This window comes from Sceloporus undulatus, chromosome 1, assembly GCF_019175285.1.
Source record: "Sceloporus undulatus isolate JIND9_A2432 ecotype Alabama chromosome 1, SceUnd_v1.1, whole genome shotgun sequence".
Classification (NCBI taxonomy): Eukaryota; Metazoa; Chordata; class Lepidosauria; order Squamata; family Phrynosomatidae; genus Sceloporus; species Sceloporus undulatus.
In genome coordinates, this window is record NC_056522.1 from 229,714,826 (window position 1) to 229,723,063 (window position 8,238).

Sequence of the window (8,238 nt, forward strand, 5' to 3'; positions counted from 1 at the left end):
TTTTTTTTTAATGTTGTAAGCCGCCCTGAGTCCCAGCCTGGGAGAAGGGCAGGAGATATATAAATATAATAATAATAGCAACAACAACAACAACAGACAGGACTGGCTTTTCCTAGACCCGAGCATGCTTCCTCACATGCATGGGGTAAAAGTGGAGATCCCAGAGAGAGACCTCAGCCTTCCTTGACTTGATCCTACATCTTTGGATGCACAGGGTACAGTGGAGAGACCTGAGCTCTCCTTCACTTGGGCCCCCCTCCTCAGCTGCATGGGGCAGAGTGGAGAGAGGGACCTCAGCTTTCCTAGACTTCAGCCTATTTCCTCAGATGCAGCTTTTACAATGAACAGACAAGAGAGAGACTGTTAACTTTCCTAGACTTGAGCCCACTTCCTCAGATGCATGCTGTAGAGTCCAGAGAGAGACCTGAGCTTTCCTTGACTTAAGCCTACTTCTTCAGATGCATGGGGTAGAGAGAGTAAAGAGAGAGCCCTCATCTTTCCTGCACTTGAACTTACTTCCTCAGATGCATGCAATAGACTCCAGAGAGAGACCTATGTCTTCCTAGACATGAGCCTATTTCCTCAGATGCATGGGGTAGCATGGAGGGTCCAGGGAAAGACCTCAGCTTTCCTAGACTTGAGCCTACTTCTCAAGATGCATGAGGCAGAGTGGAGAGTCCAGAGTGAGACCTCAGCTTTCCTAGACTTGCACCTACTTCCTCAGATGGGGTGGCATGGAGAGTCCAACAAGAAACCTGAGCTTTCTTTGACTTCAGCCTACTTTCTCAGATGCATGTTTGCAGTGAAGCATCCAAAGACAGGCCTGAACTTTCCTAGACTTCAATTTATTCTCAAAGATGTATGGGTCAATTGAGAGTCCAGCAAGAGTTCAGCTTTCCTAGACCTGAGCCTACTTCTTCAGTTGTATGGAGTAGAATGGAAAATTCAGATAGCAATAGCAGCTTCATTTATATACTCCTTCATACTACCTAGGCAGTCTCTAAGCGGTTTACAACTGTAAGCTAATTGCCCCCAACAAGCTGGGTACTAATTTTAGCCACCTTGAAAGGATGCTAGGCTGAGTCAACCCTGAGCCCCTGGCTGGATTTGGCGTATGCTGAAAGCTGCAAATAGCGCAGGTGCACTGTATACAGTCGGCCCTTGGTATCCAGGGGGGAACCGTTCCAAATCCCCCTGTGGATACCAAATTCCACAGATGCATGTCCCATTGTCTTCAATGGTACCGCAGCCCTATGGTTTCACCACCATTGGGGACAGTGGGATTTGCCACCCCAGCCATCAGAAGCCTGCCTGCCTGCTCTCACTGTGGCGGGTAGCAGGAGGCTGCCTCTTCCTCCTTCTCTGCCTCTTCCCACCGCTGCTTTTCCCTCTGCCACCTGTTCCTATTCCTCTATCCTCCTCCTCTTCCTCCCGCCACCGCTGCCTCCTTCCTCCACTTCTTCCTGCCACTGCCTCTTTCTCCTCCCTCCTCCTCTTCTTCCTCCCCTGCCTCTTCATCCTTTGCTGTCCCCCCCCACCCCCCATGCAGGCTTGCCATCCACAGATGCTGGGATCTGCGGGTGGCAAGTGTGCAGATTCCGAGGGCCTACTGTAGTTGCCAAGCAAATGTCTCTTGGAAGCAAGAGATTGGACTTGAGGGCCCACACGGCCCCTTCCAACTCCATGGTTCTATAAAGGGTGAATTTCCTATCAATTGTCTCTTTTGTTATACCCATCATGACTAGTAGTCAATGACAGCCCTGTCCTACATGAATTTGTCAAATCCCCATTTAATGCTGTATAAATTGGCATCCATTGTTTCCACTTCCACAGATTAGCTATATGATGTGTGAAAAAATACTTTATCTGTCCTGAATATCCCATCGTTTAGTTTTAGGTGATGACTCAAGTGTACCAGTACTATGAGTGGGTCTCCCTGTTCACTTTTACTTTGTTACTTTGTTGCAGACCATATGAATTAAATACCTTCAAGAGATCCTATTAATAACAGCCCTTCATAATCAGTGGTGTGACTTCCTTGAACCCATCTATTCTACTCACCTGTAATGTCATTTTCCTCATTTCCTACTGCCTTCACATTTTTGAAGTATTCAATTAGTGTTGATGTGGGAAAACAGTCAAACTTCTTATCAATTGAACTGAGAAGCTGAATCAATTCAGCTGAGTTGATTTATATTATACTGAATTATAATTCACCAATTCCAATCCATTAGCAGAGGTATGCACAACCACAATGGCTTCATAGTGCACTACATATATTAGTAGAAGAGTCCTTTTTGCTGCACAAATGACAAAAGAAATCTTAGAGAGTTTTGAAACCAGAGAAGCTGACTTTTGGTAAGCAGATTTGTTGCTTTCACACATCAACACTAACTGACCATTGTAAATATCTGAAAGACCTATATCATCTCACCCAACCCTTTCAAAATTTGGGGTGAAGGATATTATTTGCATCTCTCCTGATGCTATTACATTTGATCCCAACCTCCAACCCCCCCCCCCAACGCTGTATATGCTTTATAGTCTGTGGCTTTAATATCATTCTGTACATCTGAAGAAGTGGGTTTATACCCAGGAAAACTCAAGCTAAAATAAAAACCAGTTAGTCTTAAAGGAGCTGCCACATTTCTTTTTTTCAACCCCCTCTCCCTTTTTAATGTCTTTTGGAATTTTCTTTCTGCCTGACAAATGTGGGAGAACTGAGTGTGCTTTAGTGGCAAAGAAAGAAGGAAGCAGAGACCACAAGGAGTTGCCAGGAGGAGAGAAAGTTATTCCCTTTATACTAAGTTACTTGCTCTTTCTTTTAAGTGAAAATAGGTGGCAGTAGCAGGGCAACCCTCTACTTTATTAAGAAATTGTCCTAGCAGAACTGAACCAAATTTTGCTAGGAACAGTTCCTGGGTATTAAAGAGCTTAGAGAGACTGCAAAACTCCAGAAGGTTCTTTTTGTTGGAGATGCAGAAATCAGGGACCATTTAACATTAACTACAGCTTCCAGGAAACAAGAGGCAGGGATCTGCTGTGTTTCTTTACTGTAATGTCTACTTTATTGCTTCCTCATCTATTGACGGATATTTCCTCCCTCAAATATGTTGCTCTAATAAACCTTCTTTTCACTAAAGATGGTCTTGCCAGTGATTCCAAACACCAGTTTCCACGTAGGTTGCCAGTTTTAATCCAAGTCATAAATTGTCCAGTGTCCCCTTGCTTCTTCCTACCTGGCTTTATACAGTGGGCCCTTGGTATCCACTAGGGTTTGGTTCCAGGACCCCCGCCTCCCAGGAAACCAAAATCCATGAATGTTCACATCTCATTATATACACCAGCATAGTAACATGGGGGCTCGACAAATGGGGAGAAAGGGGTGGCAAGACACCGCCCCTTTCTGCCCCTGACGGAGGCTGCAGCAACCAAATGCCATGGCCTCCGGGAGCCCTAAAAAGAGCCCCCTCCTTTTAGGTTCTTTTTAGGGTGTGCGCAAGCTGCCATTGGCATGCTCACGCATGCTGATAACATCCACGCAGTGTGGTGCTGTTTGGATGCTGTGCCGCGCTTGCGTCATCATGGCGGCCCCTGTGTGGATGGGGGTGAGCCATGATGATGCCTGGACAGGCTCGGGAGTGTGCGGACACTCCGCTCTCCAGAGCCCTAAAATAGGTCCCAAGCTGGTGCAAGGCACCAGTCTGTACTGGGCCATGGTGTCACTTATATACAATGGCAAAACCTAGGCTTGATTTTTGGATTTTTTTTACCGGGGGCGGGAATATTTTCCAGCCATTGATGGTTGAATTCATTGATACAGAGGGCCAACTGTACTTCCATTCCTTTCCTTCTCAATGTGAATTCCATCTCTGTTTGTTGCTTAGCCTCTAGTAGGTAGAGTGTACAGTATTAGAATCATAGAGTTGGAAGAGACCACAAAGGCTATCTAGTCCAACCCCTGGCCCCTGCTATACAGGAACTCACAATCAAAGCACCCCTGGCATTTGGTTTTCTAGCCCACTGCTTACAGCACTTATCCTCCAACACTAATAATCCTTAGGATGTAGCTTTCTCTTTCTCTCTCTGAGGCAATAGAGTCTCAGAACTTAATAGTTCTGAGCATCTTAGAAATGCATGCTATACTCAGGAAAATATATTACCAAAGACAGTGAAAACCCAAAGCAAACCTCCTCATTCCTTCCCTTCCCTTTCATCTCCAGAAAAAAAAGGCACTTTATAGAAACATCTAAAATATTATTTTCTTGAAAAGAACATCTAAATGTGTTTTTTGGAGATATCCTCCCAGAGTTGTGAATAAGCTTGCCACTTTTCTAATTGAATGCTCCGTCTGATCTCTGAAGGGGTGGAGGAGTGCAGAAAATTTCTCATCATGTTCTCTCCTTTGTGGTCATTCAAAATGATAGGATGTAGGACTTGAAAGCTCCCAAGACTTATACATTGCCACATTCTCATGTGAATGTGAAAAATTTAACATGCTTGTGTAGCTTAATGATATCCCCTCGATCCCAGTTGATTTTTTTTTTTTTTGGTAAGTTTAAGGGTATTGGTTTGTAAGAAGCATAAAAACCTAGGAGAGTAGTGGAAGTACATATTGTGCTGAACGGGAACATATTTTATCCAAACAAAACAGCAGTGAGCAAATTATATTGGAGTTCCCAATTGTGTATATATAAATCAAGAAAAACAAGATTGCTTAGGCCTGGTCTACACATGCAGTGGAGTGACCAGGGAATAAAATGTACTGTAGAACTATAGACCCAGATCACTGGACTCACTTCTAAATGCTCAAATATGTGAAAAAGGTATACCTTCCAACTGTCTAGATTTGGCAGGAATGGTGCTGATTAATAATCCTCTGTCATCCCATGTTTTCAGCTGCTTTTAAAATGTCTCATTCTTTCTGCCATTTCCCCCCTTTGCTGTAAACTAAGTTCAAATGTAGTAGTTGTTTGCATTCAGGTAACTCAGCCGTGGAGAAAGAACAGTAATCTTGACTTTCTCTGTAGACTCAGGGAAAAGCAAACTGCTGCAGACTCTGCTGAATTGTGTGTTCTTGCTCATTAATAATAATTTTGACCACACTCTGATGTTGCTTGGCCAGGTGGGTCCCCATTTTCATTTGTGAAATTGTTGGAGAGTATGAAAATTCCCTGCAGTTAGTGAACCAAAACAACAGAAAAAGAGAGCTAGCTTTAGGAATTTTCACTACTCGTACATTGGGGCAAAATAAATAAAAACAAAAGTAGTTGTGTGGAAGTAGAAACAAACAGCAGTGTTGTATAATTCCTTTATAAAGATCACTAAAATATCAGAAATGTGATGAGCTGTTTGTTTCAGAATTTGATCAATTTCTAGAGCATTTAAATGCCTAACTCACTCTTGAGAGTTTTCTCTTTAGTTGCTGCATATCCTTTTATGCAGAAATCTTGAATAACTGATATCAAGCAGCAGTGATGGCAACCTCTACTTCTTTTTTAAAATGAGCACTTTGGTTTAGCACTGTTATTTGCAATTGGAAGTCCACCCGAGATTCCTGTACAGTAATTACATTCTAGATCAGTGCTTCTTAACATTTTCTTTACCAGGGACCCTCTTTAAATATATTTTGTCCTCCTGTCCAACTTTGTTGTTGTATGTTTTCAAGTTGTTTCCGACTTATGGCAACCCTAACTCAATATTTTTAATCATCATCATCATCATCATCATCATCGACCACTGAACTATTAACAATTACACTGAACTTTCCTGCAGGGGAGGGAAGACTTTTTTTCCTGATTCTTCCTTCCAGCGCCTGTATCTGGAGCTTATTAAATAGCAATGCCTTGGCCCAGCCAGCTAGCCAGCCAACCTTTGCCTTGGCTCCTGTCACCTGGCCTTTCTGCTCCAGGGAAGAGGTAGGCTGACTGACATGTTGCAGGAGCCAAGGCAAAGGTTGGCTGGCTGGCTGGGCCTGCAAGTTGCTGTTCAGAGTAGAGTCTGGGACAGATTGAACTCTGCTCCCCATAAGTGGGGGATCAGGAAACACTGTCCAAAATGGGAATTGGGCCCATGGAAGTCAATAACTCTGCTCCCCTGAAGCTCCCCTCAAACATCAATCAGAAAGAAGTGGGGGATCAGGAAGCACTATCCCAAATGGGGCATGGGCACAAGGAAGTGAATAACTCTGCTCTCTCTGTAGCCCTTTCCATCTCTAGGATTTTGTGAAGGGGGTTGAAGCATTTCTGACGAGACCAGTGTTGCCAGTGTCCAGGGAATTCCCCGATTTCCAGGTAATAAAAAGCCTTTCTGGGGAATTTCCGGGGAATTAAACCTTTCAGTTGGGGAATTAAAAGCCTTTCCGTTTATGGGGAATTATTTCACTTCCCGCGCCCCAAAAATGGTCGAAAATACCTTTTCCACTCCAAAAATGGCTGACCCAGAAGTCCCCACCCCCCTTTTGCCTTCCCATAGTGCTTTGCGGTCCCTTGACCCGCATGTCCCGCCCCTGACCCAGGTGCCCTGGGGAATTTGGGGGCGTTTCAGTGATTTTCAGAGGAATTTTCTTCCAGGGTGATTGGCAACACTGCAGGAGACTGCACTGCTCCTAGCTGGAAGGAAGGGGGGGAAGAGAAGAGAGAGAGGTCCGAAACACACTGCAGAAATAATACAGCTTGAGACCGCTTTGATTGCCCTGGCTCCATGCTAGGGAATTCTGGGAACTGTAGTTTTGTGAGACATTTAGCCTTCTCTTTCAGAGAGCTCTGGTGATATAATAAACTACAATTCTCAGGATTCCCTAGCACTGAGCCAGGGCAGTTAAAGGAATCTCAAACGGGATTATTTCTGCAGTGTGTTTTGGACCAGAGAAAGATAGCTAGCTGGCTGTCAGTTTTGCTGTCATTCGGCTACTCAGCCTGCCTCCTTTCTGAAGCAGAATGGGCAGATCCAGCCAGCCAACCTTTGCCTTGGCTCCTGTCATGGGGCCGCTCTTCTATGGGGCAGAGATGGGCTGAGCAGCCTTCAAGCCTTTGCAGGCTCCCTGTGAGGACACTCTGGGCCCCTGGGGGTCCACAGACCACAGGTGAAGCCCCACTGTTCTAGACTGTACCTCCACCACCTATAACAGATATTCTAAAGATTTCAGCAGCTCTATCAGTTTTCAGGTACTTAACAATATCATAAGTTATGCCAGTTTCTTAAACTTTGGTCTTATTCTTTAGAGAGGCTGTTGAATTCCCTTCTTTCTATTGCATTAAGGGCTGCCCAAAAATGTTCATCTAGTTGAAGTAAAAGATACTTACAGTGGGAGACTGTAAGGAGTGCATTTGGGCCTTTTGAGGTTCTTGAGGGCCACATGCCTTGCAATCCCCCCAATCCCACCTGAAAAAATATTTACAGTTATTTCACCCTTCAAAAGCCTGACAAGTCATGGTAGCAACTTTGTAAAGGGGGAAGAATGACCAGGAGTAGTTTTTGTTAAAACAGGAATTGAAAATATCTATTTTCTTTCTGTTTTAACAGGCCTGAAATGGCCAAGTAAGAAAAAAAAATGTGCAAAAATTGCCCTCATGTCCACTCATGAATAGTTGGGGTCCTTTAAAAAAAAAAAGTTCACAAATGTTTTAGATCAGGTTGTGAGGCCTTGGGGATCTCAAAAGGATTCTTGGGATTTGGTGGTGCTGGTAGACTTGTAACTCTTGGATTGCCATTTCCCCACCCCTGTCTGCTATATAATAAAGGTGGCTCAATAGGTAGCTGAATCTGAACTTCATTGCAGGTTGTTTCCACCTCACCTGTGGGCAACAGGCTATCTTAAAGGATACAAGGCAGTCTTTTAGTGTACATGAGCTTGACCTGTCTCTGTCCAACCAACACCTTGCTACAATTGCACCACTAAACACCCAACTGCACCTCTAAACACCTGCTACCTGATGTGGTTGTTTGATTTATTAGTAGAGTCTACTCTGACTACAGTAACCCACCAAAGGAGTACATAAATCCTGGACTCTGCCACCAGTGTTGAAATACAGTTCATAAACATGTGGCTTCTGAAAATTCATGATTTGCTATTTATGGTGGCAATTATAGTCCAAAGAGGTACCTTTCAAAGCATATGGATCATCAATGAGTCCTCGTACTACTGATATTTAGAGTTTCAACTCCTTTAGCCCTAGAAGTGCCAGAGACAAGCTATGCAAACTGGTTGCATGGGATTTTGTTTAACATTCTTTCATG